Source organism: Podarcis bocagei, assembly GCF_964188305.1.
Source record: "Podarcis bocagei genome assembly, chromosome: 7".
NCBI lineage: Eukaryota > Metazoa > Chordata > Lepidosauria > Squamata > Lacertidae > Podarcis > Podarcis bocagei.
Window position 1 is genome coordinate 92,155,767 of NC_138132.1, and position 22,581 is coordinate 92,178,347.

At 46.7% G+C, this 22,581-nt stretch overlaps 1 long non-coding RNA gene across 2 annotated transcripts in view; it reads right to left on the reverse strand.

Moving 5' to 3' along the window:
- Nucleotides 1-536: 536 nt before the first annotated feature.
- LOC308590805 overlaps nt 537-22,581 on the reverse strand; it is a 126,627-nt gene continuing 104,582 nt past the window's right edge. The window contains exon 3 of one of the 2 annotated variants that reach the window (XR_014009904.1): nt 537-793. This is a non-coding gene — a long non-coding RNA (uncharacterized lncRNA). Of the gene's footprint in view, nt 800-22,581 lie in introns of both variants that reach the window. The other variant, XR_014009905.1, reaches the window with a different exon arrangement.

Here is a 22,581-nt window from a genome sequence, read left to right on the forward strand (position 1 = left end):
GTCCTCCTGGTGCTACAGGGCTACAGCCCCCCTCAGACTCAGCTGGCACAGCCAGTGGGTCAGGCCGGCAGGACATAGGGGTCCAGCAGCATCTGGAAGGCTGCAGCTTCTCCCGACCCCTGTCCTGAGGCAGCTTGGTATGGGGAAAAGGCTAGCCAGTCTCCTGCCAGGGGTGCAAAGAGATGGTACAGCTCAGGTCTTTTTGGAAATGCAACTCTCTGATTATAAAATCCTCTCTCCTCCCCACCCCCAGTACAGCAGACCACCCTCTGCATTACTTTTTGCCAACTTGGCCCAGTCCCAGCTCCATCAGCCCTCATGAGAGTTGTCATCCAGAATGTCTGTCCAATACTCCACACATAGAATCATAGAGTTGGAATAGACCACAAGGGCCATCGAGTCCAACCCCCTGCCAAGCAGCTCTGCTGGCACAGGGGGACTCCCTCTTCCTCTCCTCCCCCTGTGCACCCCCAAGTCTGCTCTGAAGGGCCCTCCTGCACCAAGCCCTTCTAGGCCTTGGAGAGAAGCAAGTTCTTATTGAGAGCCAGTGTGGTGTAGTGGTTAAGAGCAGTAGACTCATAATCTGGTGAATCGGGTTCGCGTCTCCGCTCCTCCACATGCAGCTGCTGGGTGACCTTGGGCCAGTCACACTTCTCTGAAGTCTCTCAGCCCCACTCACCTCACAGAGTGTTTGTTGTGGGGGAGGAAGGGAAAGGAGAATGCTAGCCGCTTTGAGACTCCTTAAAGGGAGTGAAAGGCGGGATATCAAATCCAAACTACTCTTCTTCTTCTTCTTCTTCTTCTTCTTCTTCTTCTTCTTCTTCTTCTTCGTGCCAAGCTAAAAAGTATTTCAGGATCAGACCCTGTGCTAGCAAGTGCTGCCTCTCAGCCTAGAATGATTGATGCACAGAACCTGCAGTTGGCAGTTACAATGCCCAGCCCATCCTCAAAGGACAATGCCCACTGCTGAATTGGAGCAAGCATTGTTGGGTTTTCTCCAGTTTGACATTTTTTCCGATTATGCACAAAAGAGCAGGTTTTGTGTGGGGAAGCGGCAGGGCCATACCTAGAAAGCACGAGGCAAGTGGGAAACGGCTTGGGCTCTTGCTTGCCAGGCCTGGGGCAAGGGTGGACGAGTCCAGAGACTAAGGAGGAGGAAGCTGACTGGCAACTCCCCCCGGGCTGCAAGTAATAAAAGGAAGTGGAGGCCAAGCGAGGGCTGACATGGATGGGGCAGGGTCCCATTTGCCCTCTGTAAAAGTGGCCCCAGCAGCCCATAGCAGCAGCTGGCTTTGGCACTGCATACAACACCCCCATGGAATCCAGCTGTTTACAGAAGGGAAAGGTCCCCCACCCCACGTTATCAGCTGATATCTATTCACAAATTAAGAGGGCAAGGAGAAAGCAGGCAGGCAGACCAGCATTACAAACTCCAGCGCTAGAGATGGTCCAGTCAATTGTCACAGAAGGCCAGATCTTCTACCCTTTGTTCTTGGGACTAGACCAGAGGTGGCCCAAGGCTTTTTTTTATGGCATACCATTAAGGAACCACTATGGTCTTCCCCACCCAGAATTCCTTGAGAAGAAGGATTGGCTGTTACACTACAGGGGCGGGGGCGCGGAGAGAGGGGCTTCTAACAGTTCTCAGCACCCTTAACAGGCCACAGTTGCCGGGATTCTTTGGGAGCAGCCAATAGTGTTTAAAGTGGCACCATAGCGCTTTGAATGCATGGTGTGAGGGTGTTCTTTGAGCCAATCAGGGGGTCTCAGCCTGGCCAACCTTGCAGGGTTGTTTTGAAGATAAAACAGGGAGGGCACAGAACCATGTACACCACCTTGAACTCCTTGGGTGGAAAGGTGGGATATAAACGCCATATAAATAACTGCAAGTTTTTTCATCTTGCTAAGAGTCGCAACCTGGTGCCTCCCAGATGTTTTGGTCTCTGGCTCCCTTCAGCCCCAGCCAGCATGTTATGTCATTCAAAACATCTGGTTGGGGAAGACGATGCAAGATTATGGGGGGGGGGGGTTGTTTGGACAGGATGAGAAAGAAGCGTCTAGTAGGGTGGGGCAGAAGCTCAGTGGTAGAGGTTTTCTTACAATCAAACAGTATACAGTGGTGCCCCGCAAGACGAATGCCTCGCAAGACGAAAAACTCGCTAGACGAAAGGGTTTTTCGGTTTTGCGTTGCTTCGCTAGACGAATTTCCCTATGGGCTTGCTTCGCAAGACGAAAACGTCTTGCACTTTTTTTTAAAGCCGCTTGAAGAGGCGCAGTTGCGACGGACCGTGCTTCGCAAGACGAAAAACCTCGCAAGACGAAAAGACTCGCGGAACGAATTCTTTTCGTCTTGTGAGGCACCACTGTATAAATTTTGTTAAATGAATAAGACAGCAAGATAGTTGAATTAATGATGAGGGTTATGGACAGCCAAGCTGCTTCACTGAGAATAACAGCCCATGGCATAGAACCCAGGGTCATGGGAGAACCTCCAACTTTTGCCTGCTGAACTCACCCACCCTTTAATTAAAAAATAGTAAAAGTGCCTTCCTACTTGGCCACAAGGTGGTACTGGTGGTCTAAGGAATGACACCTAAGGTTTCTCTCCCACATTTCCAAATAATTGGGTTTAAGGGTGTTGCCGGAAAGGTGTTTATTGTGGGATTGGTGCTCCTCACACATACAGGTTTTTCATAGCATCCACGTGGTATTGTGGGCATAAAAATGCCAGCCTGCATTCTAATCCCCCCCCCCGCCGCCCCATTTAATCCGATATACATTTTCCACTGAAAATCCAATAAGGTTTTTTTATAAAAACAAAAAAACAAACCTGTTGCCCTTGTCATATTAAGCTCCTAACTGGAAGCACGTTAAGTTATGTTACTCAGCCAACAGAACAAGTAAAGTAAAGGTAAAGGAACCCCTGACTGTTAGGTCCAGACGCGGACGACTCTGGGGTTGCGGCGCTCATCTCGCTTTACTGGCCGAGGGAGCCGGCATATAGCTTCCGGGTCATGTGGCCAGCAGAACTAAGCCGCTTCTGGCAAACCGGAGCAGTGCACGGAAATGCTGTTTACCTTCCCGCCGGAGTGGTACCTATTTATCTACTTGCACTTTGACATGCTTTCGAACTGCTAGATTGGCAGGAGCAGGGACCAGGCAACGAGAGCTCACCCCGTCGCGGGGATTCGAACTGCCAACCCTCCGATCAGCAAGTCCTAGGCTCTGTGGTTTAGAGCTTTTGAGCTACACAGAGTTCTTCTTATCCACTGGAGTGGAATTGTTACCTGGGGGGTGGGCAGGATTATGGATACAGTTTTCATAAGGATTGCCTGACTATATTAAACTAAGGTCCATTGAGTTTAGCATTCTTCCAGACAGGTATTTTGTGATGGGCTCATATTTTGGAATGCCCTGCCCAAGGAAATGTGTATTGGCGTTTAGGAAAACCCTGAATCCTTTTTTAAAAAAAATTCCAGTCTGCATTCTGGTGGCTTTATGATAGTTACAGTCAACTGTTTTCTCTGCTACACTTGCTCTTTATTGGTTTATCTTAAATCTTGGGGCTTTAATGTTTTTTCCTGAAGTCTTGAAATTCACCTCTGCATTAACTCATCATTGGCAAACCCTCTGTGAAGGGGAGCCTGACTGCTGCATCCGACTCTCATACCTGGCTTCTGACCAGGAAACTTGGAACAGCAACCAGCCATTTATGGGGTGGGGGGTGTTGTTCAATTCAGCTCCCGTCTTCCCTGACCATTGGTCATGCTGGCTGGGGCTGATGGGAGCCGGAGTTGAACAATATCTGGAGGACATACATTTTCCCGCCCCCGGTCTAAGGGGATTGGTTGGCCCTGCTTGCAATGCCTCTCCCCCAGTAGGCCCTCCCCATTCCATCTCCTCCTTTGTGCTTGATTTAGATGCTTCCAGCAGTGCAACCCACATTGGGCACCCTAGTTCCGCATGGTTGCTAAGTGACAAGTCCCTGTGATCTGGCTCAGGACTGAATCATCTCCCCCACCCTGGGGCCCACCATTCCATACACGTATCCACACCCCCCACACCCCAGTCCTCCGCAGCATCCTTTTTAAACATCATTTCTTGGTTCCTTTTCCTTCCCTGCTGCCCATTCATTTCAAGGCGGCTGCCACAGGAGATTGTCCCCATAGGGAGGGATGCTCTGGGCTTTCTGCGTTGAGCACTGAAATGTCAGTGGCCATCCCCAACTCCCGCACCTGTGAAAAGCTGGCAAGGGAGGCACAAAATTGGCAAGTGGAGGGAGAGGAGGGAGGGGCTGCTGTTGATTTAACTTGGCCTTTGGAGGCCAAGAGAGCAGAGCAGTAAAGTGAATTATGCCACCTTGGTCCACTGGAGTAGGAGAGATCTGAGAGGTGCCTTCACACGCCTTGGAAAGAGCTGTTTTGTTTTCATTAGCTGGGAAGGGACACGCACAGACAGACGCACATGGAGGTGGAAGCTGTTCCAAATAAACCAGAGCCAGGCTCCTTTACTCTGGACCCTTTGCAGATCTATTTAAAAAACTGTAAGCTCCTCAAGTGCGGAGAACTATATTTTTCACTTATGCTATTCTATAATGCGGAATTTGCCAAAATATCAGTGTCAGGGAACTGACATCAGAGCCAGAGGCGGAGGCAAGGCTCCCGAGTGATGCTGGAGAAGGGCCCAGCAGGGAGAGAGGCAGCTCATCAGCGGGGGAAGGAAATCAGCGTAACACCAGGGATAAAGGGGGGCAGATGGGGGAATCGGCGAGGGGGCTCCAGGACTCCTTGCCGGAGACCAGCGATTGAGCACGGGTCCTCCGCTACCCACACCCTCCCTGCGCAGAAGACTTCCGCGCAGGGAGAGTAGGAGGAGACTTGGCGTCAAACAGCTTTTATGCTGGAAAAGGTTTAAGAAACGCCCACTGACGGATTCTGGTAGCGACTGAGACAGCCACGAAGTGAAGGGCTGTCCAGACAGAAAAGGTTTAACAAGGCAAACTAGCCAGGAGTGGCGGCAACTTACACACGCGCAACCCCTATTATTATTACAATCAGGGATTTGAATCATGCTATTCCACCCCCCGAATTAAAACTGGACACACATTTCTCCCTTGCACCTGAAAAGGCTTTTGAGTGTGAAAGCGTCAGAATTGCTCTGTGTTTCTGTGTGAGTCACTATTTTGAGTATTTTCGCTGTTTGGAAGGAGCCCAGGGCATCTAGAGGCACCGTGGGTGGCTAGCTGAGTGGGGAGAGCACTTACTTCAGACTTTGCTGGGCCTCTAATTGTTTAGTTTGTGTATTTCTTATGCACATGAGCAGTTCTGTTGCAGCAAATCTCTCTCCCCACCACCACCTACCTACCTGCCTGCCTGCCTGCACTTACAGACTACCCTTCACTCTGTCATCTCATGGTGGGTTATTATAGGATTATATAGTGCTAAGTTAAAGTCACTGAGTGGTACACCTGTTCTGCTGGAGAATGTTTGTTGTTGCCCAAAAGGATGCATAAGTAGGAAGCTTTGCTGCACTATAGATGGTGTGATCTATTGCACATAGAGTTTCTGCTAGCACACCTGATGCATTGGAGTCCTCTGGAGAGCAATATAAAAAGTCACCCATCCAAAAATAGATCACCTGACATCCATAGAATCATAGAATTGCAGGGTTGGGCGGCACCCTAAGGCGATCCCTTCCAACCCTACAATTCTCTAATCCAAGGGTAGGCAAACTAAGGCCCAGGGACCGGATCAGGCCCAACTGCCTTCTCAATCCAGCCCACGGATGGTCTGGGAATCAACACGTTTTTACATGAGTAGAATGTGTCCTTTTATTTAAAATGCATCTCTGGGTTATTTGTAGGGCTTGGGAATTCATTCATCCCCCCCCCCAAAAAAATATAGTCGTCCCCCCAAGGTCTGAGGGACAGTGGACCAGCCCCCTGCTGAAAAGGTTTGCTGACCCCTGCTCTAATTCCTCCACATGACCCGTTCACTCAGCATTCCTCCTGATTTGCTTGCACAAAGCTTACATGGTGCTTAGAGTATGTTCTTTTGTGAACAGGTTATGCATCTTCCAGTTAATAATTTATTCACCCCACTCCTTTCTGTGCATTTCCTTGTCACTTTCCTAACTGCAAAAAAGTCCTTTAAAAATAAATAAAGTGCATTTGTTGCATCAGGGTGACAGCAAGCTTTAATCTGTTACATTGGAAAAACCTAAATTCCTGGAATGCAGAGCTACAAAATAGCAACAATCTGGAGGAGGCACCCTAGGACAGCTTTGTCCAACCTGGCGCCCTCCCGCTGTTTTTGACTACAATTCCCATCAGCCTCAGCACAGTTCCTTGGGTCCAGAGGAAGGTCTCTGTGAGGGTCTTGGCTCTGGTTCCACAGACCAGCTTCCCATTCAGGAGTCCCCTGGCCACCAGCTTCAGGCTCGGAGGCAGAAAACTAGTCCAGCTCCTCAGCCAGGTGATGCTGCACCTCCCACTTGGTGTCCTTGTCTGTGCTAGTTTCTGGGGTCATAAGAAGGAACCTTTTACAATGCTTCCTCAGCAGTAAGTTCATTCCAAAAAATGTCCATGCTTTCCTCGCCTTTCTCCCTTTAATTACTGTAGTAAGCTTCTGCCTGCCCCATTCCTTTAAAACAGCTTCTATCCCCGTGATTATTTTCTCCCTGTTAATTTGCATATCCATGACATTCCTGAATTGTTCGTTAATTAGGGGCTTCAGTTATTGATTTCCTCTTTCCAATTGTTCAGTAATTCAGTTTAGTTTCACGTTTATGAGAGCAATTCTGCAATTGCAGGGGTCTGCCTTAAGAGAGAATATTATGAAAATGATATACAGGTGGTACATGACACCAGTCAAGCTTGCAAAAATCTACCATTTGCCCGATAATAAATGTTGGAAATGTAAGGAAACTGAAGGTACATTCTTTCACCTTTGGTGGACGTGCCCAAGGATTAAGGCTTTCTGGGAGATGATTTATAATGAACTGAAAAGGGTATTTAAATATACCTTTCTGAAGAAACCAGAGGCCTTTCTCCTGGGCATGGTCGGCCAAATGGTGCCAAAGAAGGACAGAACTTTCTTTATGTATGCCACAACAGCAGCAAGAATACTTATTGCAAAGTATTGGAAGACGCAAGATCTACCCACTCTGGAAGAATGGCAGATGAAGGTGATGGACTACATGGAACTGGCGGAAATGACTGGCAGAATCCGAGACCAGGGAGAAGAGTCGGTGGAAGAAGATTGGAAGAAATTTAAAGACTACTTACAGAAATATTGCAAAATTAATGAATGTTAGAATGATGTCAGAATGAAGTTAAGTGGTTTAAGCAGCAATGTTTTAAAGGTGTATGAAATATGGATTAATAATAGGTGAGAACTCAAAATTATATTACCCTATATTAAGGTAAAGGATTAAGACAAAAATAAAGAGGGAAAGAAACTGCTGAATTAACTAACTGAACTGGAATACAAAAAAGGGAGGTGTGAGGAGGTCAGGGAAGCAAGGATATGAATATATGATATGGAAATATTGATGTGTTTTTTCTTCTTTTTCAAATGTTTTTTATCTTTTTTCTGTATTTTGTATTTTTTTCCTTTTTTCTTTTATTTTATTGTTGTCTTTTTCTCTAATTTTTTTACTTATGTAACTTTTTTCCTTTGAAAACTTAATAAATATCATTTGGGGGAAAAAATCTGCAATTGCAGGGGTCTCCAGGCAAAAAGGGTGGAAAGTTTGCCTGGCACCTTCAATATACACCCTTAGGCACCAGGTAAAAATGTCCTTTTTAACCAGGCCTTTGGTTGACCTGATTTACATCCTTTACCCTTTTAAAATGTGGCTCTTTTTGGGGGGAGTGTTATTGGGTTATTGTTTTTATTTTATACATTGTAATATTTTCTGTGAACTACCCTAAGGGGCAATCCAAGTGGGGACAGGAAGGAACTCAGTAAAGGGCAGGAGTTATTTGAAAAGAAAGGAGCAAGAGGAACGATATTGTTATGAGCTGGAGTTGTTATGTATGCTAAGACCCTTCTAACCACCAAATGTTAAAATATCAGGCAGGCTGTCTTCCTGATGAGGTGATGGCCTGTATGATGGCTCATTAAGGGGAACAAAGGAAAAGGGTTCTGTGGGAGATGACAAATTGGTGGGGGTGGGGTGGGGGTGGGGGTGGGGGTGGGGGTGGGGCCCCTCCCTCAACTCACAGATAGTTAGAAGGAAAAAGGTAGAGTTGAAAAGAAGCGAGCTGGAGAACCCCTCCATTGCAGGCTCAGGTTGTATTTCTGTGTAAATAAACTGTATATCATGAAGACACCAGAGTCTCTGCTGTGCCTCTTTCCAATAGGAAACATGAACCCTGGGGAAGTGCCTGGAACCCCTGAACTCTGGCACCACTCACAGATTGGGGTGGCCGGCAACAATATTAAGGAAAGGGACAAGATAAGATGGTGAAATGCAAACAGGGGACACAGAAAGGGCTGAACTCCTCAATGCCTTCTTTGCCTCAGTCTTCTCCGATAAAGAAAACAATGCCCGACCTGAAGAATTTGGAGCAAATGATTCAGCAGAGGAAACACAGCCCAGAATAACTAAGGAGATAGTACAAGAATACTTGGCTAGTTTAGATGTATTCAAGTCTCCAGGGCCAGATGAACTGCATCCAAGAGTATTAAAAGAACTGGCAGATGTGATCTCAGAACCACTGGCAGTCATCTTTGAGAATTCCTGGAGAACAGGCGAAGTCCCGGCAGACTGGAGGAGGGCAAATGTTGTCCCTATTTTCAAAAAGGGGGAAAGAGAGGACCCAAATAATTACCGCCCAGTCAGTCTGACATCAATACCAGGGAAGATTCTGGAGCAGATCATTAAGCAAACAGTCTGTGAGCACCTAGAAAGGAATGCTGTGATCACCAATAGTCAGCATGGATTTCTGAAAAATAAGTCATGTCAGACTAACCTGACCTCGTTTTTTGACAGAATTACAAGCCTGGTAGATGAAGGGAACGCAGTGGATGTAGCCTACCTTGATTTCAGCAAGGCATTTGACAAGGTGCCCCATGATATTCTTGTAAAGAAGCTGGTAAAATGCGGTCTTGACTATGCTACCACTCAGTGGATTTGTAACTGGCTGACTGACCGAACCCAAAGGGTGCTCATCAATGGTTCCTCTTCATCCTGGAGAAGAGTGACTAGTGGGGTGCCACAGGGTTCTGTCTTGGGCCCGGTCTTATTCAACATCTTTATCAACGACTTGGATGATGGACTCAAGGGCATCCTGATCAAATTTGCAGATGACACCAAACTGGGAGGGGTGGCTAACACCCCAGAGGACAGGATCACACTTCAAAACGACCTTGACAGATTAGAGAACTGGGCAAAAACAAACAAGATGAATTTTAACAGGGAGAAATGTAAAGTATTGCACTTGGGCAAAAAAAATGAGAGGCACAAATACAAGATGGGTGACACCTGGCTTGAGAGCAGTACATGTGAAAAGGATCTAGGAGTCTTGGTTCACCACAAACTTGACATGAGCCAACAGTGTGACGCGGCAGCTAAAAAAGCCAATACAATTCTGGGCTGCATCAATAGGAGTATAGCATCTAGATCAAGGGAAGTAATAGTGCCACTGTATTCTGCTCTGGTCAGACCTCACCTGGAGTACTGTGTCCAGTTCTGGGCACCACAATTCAAGAAGGACACTGACAAACTGGAACGTGTCCAGAGGAGGGCAACCAAAATGGTCAAAGGCCTGGAAACGATGCCTTATGAGGAACGGCTAAGGGAGCTGGGCATGTTTAGCCTGGAGAAGAGGAGGTTAAGGGGTGATATGATAGCCACGTTCAAATATATAAAAGGATGTCACATAGAGGAGGGAGAAAGGTTGTTTTCTGCTGCTCCAGAGAAGCGGACACGGAGCAATGGATCCAAACTACAAGAAAGAAGATTCCACCTAAACATTAGGAAGAACTTCCTGACAGTAAGAGCTGTTTGACAGTGGAATTTGCTGCCAAGGAATGTGGTGGAGTCTCCTACTTTGGAGGTCTTTAAGCAGAAGCTTGACAACCATATGTCAGGAGTGCTCTGATGGTGTTTCCTGCTTGGCAGGGGGTTGGACTCGATGGCCCTTGTGGTCTCTTCCAACTGTATGATTCTATGATTCCCCCTGGAAGCAATTCTTACTTTCTGCCGGCAAAGAGGGAATTGGCTACAGCGTTTCCAACCTGCTTGGCGCTGAGTAACTAGAGTGGTGCTGGGCTTGCAGGGCACCTGAGCTGCTGCATCCTTCTCAGGGAACCTCCAGCTGGAGGCCAGCTGAGAAGGATGCAACAGCTCACAGCCCCCTGCGAGTCCAGCCCTGTTTCCGTGAGTCTTGCAAAGCGACGCTGGACTCGCAGGGCACCAAGTGCGCCCTCAGAGCCGGCCAGCCAGTGGGTGGGGGCCGCTCTAGTACTGATGCTCCCCTCCCCACATCTGTAATGTCATCTCCCCCCCCCCTCAAGATCTAGTTTAAAGCTCTCTGGAGCAGGTCTGGGAGACTCTTAGCAAACACATTCTTGCCGGCCGCTGTGAGGTGCAGCCCATCTCTTGCCAGAAGTCCTTCTTCAAGGAAGCAGAAAACATGACTGAAGAAGCCAAACCCTTATTATTATTCATAATAGTTATTATAATAATAATTTTATTGTTTATATGCTGGCTATTTAACTAGGTTGTCCCATCCACTCTGGGCAGCACTTAACAAAATATTAAAAACACAATAAAACAACCATTAAAAACTTCCCTTTACAGGAAGTCTGTGTAGAAAATTCAGGGCTAGATAATAATAGCATAAGGTAGATTCCTGTGTTGAGCGCTCTCTCTCTCTCTCTCTCTCTCTCTCTCTGTGTGTGTGTGTGTGTGTGTGTGTGTGAGAGAGAGAGAGAGAGAGAGAGAGAGATTTCTATCAGCTTAAAAAAATGTTCCTGCAAGTCCAGGTTTCCATGTAAACCGTAACAGCAACCAGAAATGACTTGGCACTTGCTAGGTGTCTGATGGAGCACATTGAACAAAGCTTGGGGTACCAGACGTGTAAAGAATAGGAGCTTTGGAGGTGACTGAGCAGAGCCAGAGCAAGAGATTTGGCCACCTGTGGGGAAAGACAAGATGGCGCTCCCACCATGGCAAGTACAAGAACTGACCAGACTAGCAGTGGTGCCCCCCCCGCCGCCGCCCAACAAATGTCAAGGAGATACCGCACAACTTTTAAAAGACATCTGAAGGCAGTCCTACATAGGGAAATATTTTTTAAAATGTTTTATTATATTTTTAGGTGCGTTGGAGCAACCCCGTCAGATGGGCCGGGTATAAATTTTAAAATGATGGTGGTGGTGATGAGGATGGTGGTGACAGAGGAATAGGACGTCCCTATTTTCATCGTAGAAATGTTGGAGGGTATGGTATATAACACATCTTCGTATGTTACTACATTAAGCCAGAGCCAAAACGGAGAAGGGGGCAAGGCTGTGGAGATCATTGATCCAATCTGGCTAGGGTGCTTTGAAAACAACATGAATAATTTTAATGAGACAAATAAAGGAATGAAGAGGAAATAAATCCAGAGTGACTCATTCCATCAAAGGGAGAAAACACACCAATTTCCCTCAATTAAGAGGATGAAAAACTATTACATGCTAAATCAGCCAATTCATGACGTCTCCAGCTAATGAATCTGACTCGTATTTGGTTGTTTTGCTCATGGTTGGGGATGAAATTAAGTTATACTCTATTGTTTCATGTTGCAGATGCATTAACATTTTTTATTCCAGCACAGCAGCACTTTCCTCTCTGGCACACAACCCGGTTATATAGCCTGTATTTATCATAAATGAGCAACATTTTGACCTCCTACTTTGGAGGTCTTTAAGCAGAGGCTTGACAACCATATGTCAGGAGTGCTCTGATGGTGTTTCCTGCTTGGCAGGGGGTTGGACTCGATGGCCCTTGTGGTCTCTTCCAACTCTATGATTCTATGATTCTATGATTCTATGATTCTATGAACATGCCACCCAGCTCACAGAGCTACTGTGCGTGCTCTGAACATAGCTGTCAAGTGTCCCTTATTTGAAGGGACAGTCCCTTATTCCAGCGTCATGTCTCGCTGCTGTCCCTTATTGATGGATGTCCCTTAAATGTCCCTTAAATGATGTCCCTTAAATTTCAAAGGAAGCAGCTCCTCTCCCTCCCTCCCTGTCGGCCAGGGAGGAGGGAGGCTCCAACTGTGTTGCTTGGCTGTGTTGCTCACCCAATAAGAAGTCTAAGAATGACTGGGGGGTGGAGCTTGCATGCCTTGTGTGTGGCTAGTTAATGCAAGCTGATGGGTTTTTTGAATGCTGGACGCCATTTTGTTGCACGTGCTGCTGCAAACTTTGCAGTGCAAAGCCAGGCCGGGGAGCCATCTTAAGTTGAGGCTGCATAGGCCTTGTGGTGCATGTGATTCAGATTCTATTCAGTTGAACCTCTGGTTACAAAGTTGGTTGGACAGTGTTCTCGAAGCTACCAGCATGAGTTTGACCAGACTGCAGGAGGACAGGAAGACTGGAGTGCCTGGAACAGGTGAGGCTGCAGGTCCCTTATTTTGGCTGCTGGTCCCTTATTTTCAAGGCTGCTGGTCCCTTATTTTCAAATCTGTAAGTTGACAGCTATGGCTCTGAACATACAGGGATGTGCAGCAGCTCTTGGTCCCCGCACTGCAACATAGGACTTTCAGCCCTATTGTATTTGGTTTGGGGTTGGAAGCCATAGGCTGCTTTTAGTTTTAGATGAGGCTCTTCTGCACAGGAGGGTCAAAAGTTCACAGGAAGGTCAGCACCATCGGTGAATGGCAGAGTTCCTCCGATCGGAGGAACGAGCTCTGTGGAAATTGGGTCTTCCCGCCGCGGCGAAGGTGGGGACCCGCTAGAAATCCCAGGCGGAGGAAGCCTGGGAACGTGGGGTTCGGCAGGGCACCAGGAGCCATTTTGGGGCTCCGAAGTGAAGTGGGATGAGTGGCGCGGTGCTGCGAACTGATTGCTATTTTTACGGAGTGAAGCCGCACAGCCATTGCCGGAGAGCGCTGACTTTTTCCTGTGGACAATTGGATTTAAAACAAGTACCCGTGAGTAGAAACGGAAAATTGGATCAAGAAATGTCTCAATTTGGCACCGAAGCGGGAAGGTTCAAAACAGGAAGTCCGCCTTCCGCTTTCTGTATATAGATTAAAGCAAAAACTTTGTAAGCTAAAGCCTGGAAAGCCGTTAAAAAAGTCTAAATTTCCTTCATCTATAATTACTGAAACCCCCTTGGAAGTAGGAGAAAAGGAGGGAGAACTTTGTCTAACCCCTGCAGGAGAGGGAGTGAAGAAGGATAAGTTTCCACCGTCTCTAACCTGGAAACGGGGTGTCAGAGATAGAAATAGTTGGAGAGGTTCATTGACTGTGAATGGAATACTTTGACAGATAGCTAAAGAAGAGAAATAAACTGATTCCAATGTTGCCTTTTGCATTCTAAAGAAACAAAATATCTGAAAAATATCTGAAAAATGAAAGTAATTTTCCTTTGTTGGACTTGCCTTAAAAAAAATGGATACAAATAGAAATTGTCTCCCCTAAAGGGAGCTTGTTAAATTGTTGCTGCAGTCTACGTGAGGACTCAACAGCTGTGAGATTAAGATCGTGGGACTAGTCTTTTCTGACCTTGACTAAAGATGAGCTGGGAGGAAGACTGGGTGCTTGCGTTATGCAAGACAAGTGCCTTGCTGGAACAGATGCATGAGAAGATGGATTTGATGAATGAGAAAATGGACTTGATGACTGTTGTGGTTAACAACTCTGGACAAACAGGGAACATTGATACAGAAACCATTCAGGGACCAACTCATGAACCTGTACTGATTGGGCAAGTGCAGGAAATAATGGAGGAGGATGCGGTTGCACCTCAAATAATACAAATGGAGAAACCCGAGGCCCTACAGGAGCATAAACCGCTGCCATTGAAGATGGAAGTTGGATTGGGCCAGGGGGAGTCTGGAGCTAAGGAGGTTCCTAATTTTGGAGAGTCCTTGAAATATGTTTTTAAATACTTTTTGGATTACACTGATGACTGTGGGGAGTGGGACTGTGGGGAACGGGTGGGTTTGATGAAGGAAGATGGAGACAATTTTGGGTTGGAACCCCCCAGAGACCTACTCCTCAATGAGAAAGGAAAGAAATTAAGAAAGAGACCAACAAATGACAAGGAAAAGGGCAAGTATAAACAAGAAGAAGAAGATCTGCAGAAGGGACATAATAATAATAATAATAATAATAATAATAATAATAAATTTTATTTATATCCCGCCCTCCCCAGCTGAGCCGGGCTCAGGGCGGCTAACAACAATCAAATAAACAATCAAATAATAACACATTCTAAAAATATTTCATTATAAAATTAGTTAAAATCACATTGGTGGCAACCGATTAAACAAAATTCTGTGCAGGTTGCCAGAGGAGGGGGTCAGGCTGCGCCCTGACTAAAGGCCTGGCGGAACAACTCTGTCTTGCAGGCCCTGCGGAAAGATGTCAAGTCCCGCAGGGCCCTAGTCTCTTGTGACAGAGCATTCCACCAGGTTGGAGCTGCAGCCGAGAAGGCCCTGGCTCTAGTTGAGGCCAGCCTAACCTCTCTGAGGCCTGGGACCTTGAGGGTGTTATTATTTGTAGACCGTAGGTTTCTCTGTGGGGCATACCAGGAGAGGCGGTCCCGTAGGTACGAGGGTCCTAGGCCGTATAGGGCTTTAAAGGTTAAAACCAGCACCTTAAACCTGATCCTGTACTCCACCGGGAGCCAGTGCAGCTGGTATAGCACCGGATGAATGTGATCCCGCAGCGAAGACCCCGTAAGGAGTCTCGCTGCGGCATTCTGCACCCGCTGGAGTTTCTGGGTCAGTCTCAAGGGCAGCCCCACGTAGAGCGAGTTACAATAATCCAGTCTGGAGGTGACCGTCGCATGGATCACAGTGGCTAGGTCAGGGCGAGAGAGATAAGGGGCCAACTGCTTAGCTTGGCGGAGATGGAAAAATGCCGCCTTTGTTATAGCTGTAATCTGCGCCTCCATAGAGAGGGAGGTATCGAAGATTACACCCAAACTCTTAACAGACGGTGCTGGCACTAATTGCACCGATAATAAATATTGGAAATGCAATGAAACTGAAGGCACTTTCTTTCACCTTTGGTGGACATGCCCAAAGATTACGGCATTCTGGGAAATGATCTATAATGAAATGAAAAAGGTATTTAAATATACCTTCTTAAAGAAACCAGAGGCCTTTCTCCTGGGCATGGTGGGCCAATTGGTGCCAAAGAAGGACAGAGTTTTTTTCATGTATGCTACAACAGCAGCAAGAATACTCATCGCAAAGCACTGGAAGACACAAGACCTACCTACCAGGGAAGAATGGCAGATGAAGCTGATGGATTATATGGAATTGGCGGAAATGACTGGCAGAATCCGAGACCAGGGAGAAGAGTCAGTGGAAGAAGATTGGAAAAAATTCAAAGCTTACTTGCAGAAATATTCTAAAATTAATGAATGTTGGAAAGATGCTGGAAAGAAGCTATATGACTTTAGTAGAAATATTATAAAGAATCAAGTATGAATAGATTGATATTGGGTAAAGATGTAAATTTAAGTCTAAAATTGCGTTAAGTTAAATCATGGAACTAAATTTGTGAAAGAGGGAAAGGACTTGCTGGAATATTTAATTGAACTAGTATACAAAAAAGGAGGTGTGAGGAAGTCGAGGAAATAAGCAAATGAAAGATAAGGATATGAAAATATGTGGTTCTTTTGTATGTTTGTTTGTTCTCTTTTGGGTTTTTCCTTTTTTTTAAATGCTTTTGCTTTCTTTTCTTTTTCTTTTTGTATTGTTGATGTTTTGTACTACTGTATTTATATTTGTTTTTGAGGCTTTGTAATTGTTTATTGCTCATATCTTTTTTTCTTTTTTCTTTTTTTGTAATGTCTAAACTTCAATAAATACTTTATTAAAAAAAAAGAAAATCTATAAAGAAAAACTTTACTTGGGGAATTAGCCTAAAATGAATGAATATTAGGGAAAATGTTGGAATGAAACTATTTGACTCTAGCAGAAATGATATCAGGAGCTATGTATATTTGAGCATTAAGATTCAAGCTTTAAGGTATTTTAGGATAAGATAAGGTTAAATAAATCAAGGTAATTTAAATAACAGAATATGGGGAGAGATGGGAAGGATTTGTTGAGTTAACTATTAAGTTAAAATGTTAAGATAAATTATTTAACAAAAATTGAGAAAGATGGAAAGAATTTGCTGAAATAACTACCGTATTTTTTGCACCATAACACTCACTTTTTTCCTCCTAAAAAGTAAGGGGAAATGTCTGTGCGTGTTATGGAGGAAATGCCTACGGGTGGCATGCCTACGGATTTTCCTCCTCTAAAAACTACGTGCGTGTTATGGTCGGGTGCGTGTTATAGAGCGAAAAATACGGTAATTAAACCAGAATACAAAAGGGGAGGTGTGAGGAGGTTAATGAAACAAGCAAATGGAAGTTAAAGATATGTAATTTAGGATTTGTTTTTTTCTTTTTTGTGTGTTTTTTTTGTTGCATTGCTGTATTGGTTTTTATGTTTTGTGTTTCTTTCTTCTTCTTTATGTATTGTAGTTTTTTTTGTTTTTTCTCTTTTTTCTATTATTCTGAAACTATTAATAAATATTATTTTTTTTAAAAAAAGGAAATACACAGGAGGGTAAAAGGTTCAGCCTAGGAATCCAGCAATAAAAGAGAAACATAACCAGGGCTGAAACACTGGGAGGAGGAGTGAAAAGGCTGTATAAAAGTCAAGATGGGCAATAGGGTAATTAGAGAAGTTGAAGAGCTGCAAGGAAGAGAAAGGGCTGGAACACTTTAAGAGAGCTGGAACACGGGAAAGTGTTGAAGAGCACAGTTGGGAAACTGTGGCAGAAAGGAGTGAGGAGAAGGACCCAGAATAAGTTTAACTGAGAGGTGCAAAGTGTTTTAACTGTTAGCTTAGTTAGGGAAACAGTCTGGACTAGGTCTGACTGAATAATTTCTCTACAAAAACCGGAGGTTGAAAGAGCAATGTGGGGCTGTTTGCAAAAGGGCTTTCAAACAGTCCCACACTGCACTTTGAAGCAGCACCCAGCAGGACCAAAGTCTCCACTTATCATTTGGTGAGTGGAAAGTTCACTCCTGCTCTCTGCAAGGGACTAAGCAGGATTTAAAACACACCTTGGCCACTCATCAAACGTGTGCTGCAAAATCCTTCTGCTTTGGCTGTGGGGAACTGGCATGCGCAGCCAGCAGAGATTCGAACCTCTCAACCTGGTCCATCACCTGATGTCACCCATGAGAGTGTGGTTTGGGAAAGATTGCCTAGTGGCCAAGACGACCACAAGCTGGAGATTCCCCTCTGCTCATGGAGACCCTTTCTCCTGTGAGCTCATTGGGCTCCAGTCACCTTCACTCCTTAGGCCCAGAGGGGGGAAGGGAGAGAATTTGGGATCAAGACAGGGCAAAGGCATTCCTGAGGAGGGGCTCTCCTGGCTGTCTTGGCACCCATAGAGGTTCTTCCAGGCCTTCAGTTGCAGTGAAGTTCTCTGAAGCCTCTTGCTCCAAAGAGGTCTCTCCAAGGTCTGGGTTGGATCGCATCCTGACTGCACTGGACCAGTTGCCACCCACTGAGTGGCAGCTCACCCACTATATCTGGCATGGAGAACCTGGGTCCTGCCATATCATCTTAGACTCCTGCTCTCATCAGCCCCAGCCAATACGGCCAGTGGCCAGGGGGGATGGGCAGGACCAGCTCAGGATGTTTGGCCGCTTGAGGCAAAACAGAAAAGCCACCTTCCCCCCCTCCTCCTCTGCAGCCTCCCCTCCACTGCTGCCATTGCCTCCTTTATACCCCCCCCCCCAGCCCCCATTGTGCCCAGGTTGGTGGGGGAGTAAAAGGAGGCCGGAGAGAAGCAGGCACCACGCCCCTCAGAGGCCTCTCTTGCCACTCTCAGTCCAGTTTATTAAAATTTGCCTTTCCTCAAAGTTGGTCACATTTTATTGATAAGCCAAAGCTTTATTTGCTGCATCTATTAATTAAGCCTAGCCGCCTTTATGCTCTAGATGTTAATGAGGAATTTCTTAGAGTAGCATCAAATTCTCTGCTTTCCCCTCCCAAACTAGCAGAGGCCACTTCCTCCTTTTTTAACAAAATAAATAAATGAGAACTTCTTTTGGCTTCCTATCAACATTCTGCTTGCTCTTTCTCCCACATTCCAGGGGGTCCCTTGAATGCCACCACCCCACCCCACCCGGCCACTGCAGAAATCCCTCAGGTCTATAGCAGGGAAGGCATTTCCTGGACAAGCGGCATCCTTCACCTGCCGGGCTTCCCCTAGTTCACAGAATGGCAGGAAGTTCCATTGACATCACTGGCTCCATGCCAGTCAGGTGCCTGGAGCTTCCATCCCCATTTATCCCCCCCACACACACACACTTACACTCCCTGGTCCCTGAGAGCTTCAGTGCTTAGGCAAAGCCAGTTTTCTCAGTCTGGGGCTCACATGACCTTCTTTCAACTGCACTGGCTGCCTGTCTGCTACTGGGCCAAGTCCAGTGTTCTTGCACTTGCGTAAAGGTAAAGGTACCCCTGACCAACAGGTCCAGTCGTGACCGGCTCTGGGGTTGCGCGCTCATCTCACTCTAGAGGCCGGGAGCCGGCGCTGTCCGAAGACACTTCCGGGTCACGTGGCCTGCGTGACGAAGCTGCATCTGGCGAGCCTGCACCAGCGCCGCACACGGAAACGCCGTTTACCTTTCCACTGGAGAGCGGTCCCTATTTATCTACTTGCACTTAGGGGTGCTTTCAAACTGCTAGGTAGGCAGGAGCTGGGACCGAACAACGGGAGCTCACCCCGCCGCGGGGATTCGAACCGCCGACCTTTCAATCAGCAAGCCCTAGGCTCTGTGGTTTAACCCACAGCGCCACCCGCGTCCCTTGCACTTGCGTACAAAGCCCTGAATAACTTAGGCCCAGAATACCTTATGGACTGCCCTACCCTCTAGACTCAAAGTCCATCCCTGGAACCCTGGCCATGGGGAATGATGATTAGTGGTTCCCTGTGGATGGAGGCCATGCTTTTAGTGTGGTGAGCTCATCTCCATGGATGAGACCTGGACACGGTGGCCAGGGAAGAGCCTGGTTGACCAGGTGTCTCATGGTGAAGGATAAGGAATGGAGAAAATGGCAAAACCTCTTAAGCCAAGCAGAAAATAGCCTTCCACCTCCAAGACGCAGGGTCCCTTCTCTTGGACTTTACTTCTCCTGGAAGCTAAAACCCTGGCATTCCAGGTCAAGCCCCAAGACCTGGCAACTCCTTTGCTTCCACTTTCTTGAGCAGAGATATCAACCTCATGCTTCTGAGGCATTGACTTTCCAGCAAGCGGTTCCTGGAGTTTTCTGGCCATGCTGGCCTACACTGTCCAGAGCCCTGATTGGCTTCAGGTGGCCACGCAGTTTAGCACAGACACCAGCAGAACCCAAAGCCTGGCAGTGAATGTTGGAAACAGCCTTTCCCATCCTAGTGTCTTTCTGATGTTTGGGCCAGCCAGCATGGGAGATGTAGTTCAAAACAATTAGAGGGCACCAGGGATAGGAAAACTGGTTTTTTAAACAACAACAAACAAACAAACAACAACAAACCATAACAAAGAGGGACCAATTGTCCAATGTGCCATGAAGTCCCAATCCTCTACCTGAACCAAAACCCCTGCCCCTCATCCCAGATGGCTAGGGACAAGAACTTTGCACAGTCCCAGATGCATCTGCCTCTTTATCATTATGCTCTGAGTTTCAGGGCTAAGGTACGTTGGAGTTCCGGAGGATACTGTGGGTCCCTTGCAACGGAGGATCCTGTATCTGTGAGGGTGGACTCTATAGCAGGAGACCTGTCTGATCAGTTTCTCTGTCAAGTTCATGACCTTAGCCACTCAACTAGGTACCCACCACCTGCATCTTGTTGCCATAGAGACAAATGAGTGGCCTTTTCCTACATTACCTGGCTGGAGGCCACATCATCCTGGGATGGAGAACATGAGGCAAGCTGCAGATGTGTAAGTTATGTGCTTAAGTTTGGCTGACACTGGAGCAAGAGCCAGTGTGGTGTAGTGGTTAAGAGCGGTAGACTCCTAATCTGATGGACCGGGTTCGTGTCTCCGCTCCTCCACCTGCAGCTGCTGGGTGACCTTGGACTAGTCACACTTTTCTGAAGTCTCTCAGCCCCACTCACCTCACAGAGTGTTTGTTGTGGGGGAGGAAGGGAAAGGAGAATGTTAGCCACTTTGAGACTCCTTCAGGTAGTGATAAAGCAGGATATCAAATCCCCCCCCCAAAAAAAAAGACATGCTGCTGTGCCTCCAGCTTCCAGACTGGAGGCCACATCATCGTAGGAACCCCGGCTGTGGCCACTGAGGCCTTCCCTGGAACCCTAATGGGAAGCTCAGGTTGTAGACCTGCAGAAAGAAAACCATAGATCTGAAAGACACCATAGTGCCCACTAACCTTTATTCCATGAAAACTAAATCCTGAGAAAGTGCAGGCACCCCTGGAAGTCTCATCGATTGGTGTTCAAAACTATGATGAGTGCTGATTTAAATTAATTTTGCAAGTTTGCAAGGTGTAAATTGTTCCTAACTCAACTTTGCTGATTCATACATGCACTCAACTGACTACTGCAAGCAGGCAGGAAGGAAGATGGGTTGGTGCATGGATAAGAGGAGAAAGCCCTGAAAAACGTGCTCCTGGAACACAAGGCTGCTTTTCTCTCTCCTAGCAAAAGCACTTGCTGCTTCAGAAAATTAAATCAACACCAGGCCCTGTCTTTTGCTGAGGTGAATATCAATATAGATTGACCCTCCAGATAAGCAGGAGCATTTGTGCTGATGAATCCCAGCGGCAACATTGTAATCACTGGCGCCAAAGTATCTCATTAGCTTCCCAGGAAACTGGCTGTTGTTGTGCCACCAGGAAGTGAAGGTGGAAGGTGAGGCCGCCCAGAGGCCTCCTGTGGAACTGCAGCTACACACACTATGGTTTTACATATTCAACTACTGTACATTCTTCTGAAATATGCAGTAGAAGTGTGAACACAACAAACAGGTGCTTGGAAACGCAATCGTCATCCAAGCATACCCATCAAAGAGATTGGATCAGTCATAGTGCCATAGCAATGGGCAAGCTAACAGTTTTTTGCATTGTGATGTCTGAAGCTACGCTAAGAGCAACCTTAATGGTGATGAATCAGAAAGTTCTCAGTTTCTGCCACAAAGTGTCTTTAGACAGAAAGGAGAAAGCAGCTCCTAAGAGAGAGGAAGGGGCTGGAGAGCCTGTGCAGATGTGCTTCTATTGCTGCCGTTTGGTACAAGAGGTTCTGCAGGTTTTTGAAACCGTTCAACCCACCCCTGCAAAACCTGTTTGCCAGAGGCAGTAGTGGGATGGAGCGCAGGCATCATAGTTTCACTCCCTCTTTCAAAGCTCTCTGAAGCAAATTCTTGTCTGTCTCAGCCTCCCCCATTCTAGTGTCCTCTGGATATTTTGGGCTACAACTTGCAATCCAACACATGTACAGCATTCAGGGATTGGGAAGGTTCTCCTAGGAAGTCAAACCTCTTTCAAACTCCCTTTCAATTCTTTTACAGCATTTAGAACTCTTTAGTTTAGAGAACAGGCGAGGGAACATACCAGAGGTTTATGCATGGCATAGAAAGAGTGGATAGAAAATGGTTTTTCTCCCTCTCTCATAACACTACGACTTGCAGACATTTAATGAAGCTGAATGCTTCAGGACAGTGATAGAAAGGACTTACATTGGCTCCCAGTACGTTTCCGAGCACAATTCAAAGTGTTGGTGCTGACCTTTAAAGCCCTAAACGGCCTCGGTCCAGTATACCTGAAGGAGCGTCTCCACCTCCATCGTTCTACCCGGACACTGAGGTCCAGCACCGAGGGCCTTCTGGCGGTTCCCTCATTGCGAGAAGCCAAGTTACAGGGAACCAGGCAGAGGGCCTTCTCGGTAGTGGCGCCCTCCCTGTGGAATGCCCTCCCACCAGATGTCAAAGAGAACAACAACTACCAGACTTTTAGAAGACATCTGAAGGCAGCCCTGTTTAGGGAAGCTTTTAATGTTTGATGTACCATAGTATTTTAATATTCTTTTGGAAGCCGCCCAGAGTGGCTGGGGAAACCCAGCCAGATGGGCGGGGTATAAATAATAAATTATTATTATTATTATTATTATTCCTCATGCACTTGCTCCCACAGGAGGCAGCAATGCCCATCAGCTTGGATGGCTTTAGGATTGGACAAATTCTTGGAAGACGCAGGGCTGTCAGTGGCTCTGCTCTGCCTCCACAGTGATGCTTCTGAATCCCAGTTGCTGGAAGCCACAGGAGGGCAAAGGGCTCTGGTGCTCAAATCCTGCTTGCAGGCTTCCTGGAGGCATCTGCTTGGCCATTGTG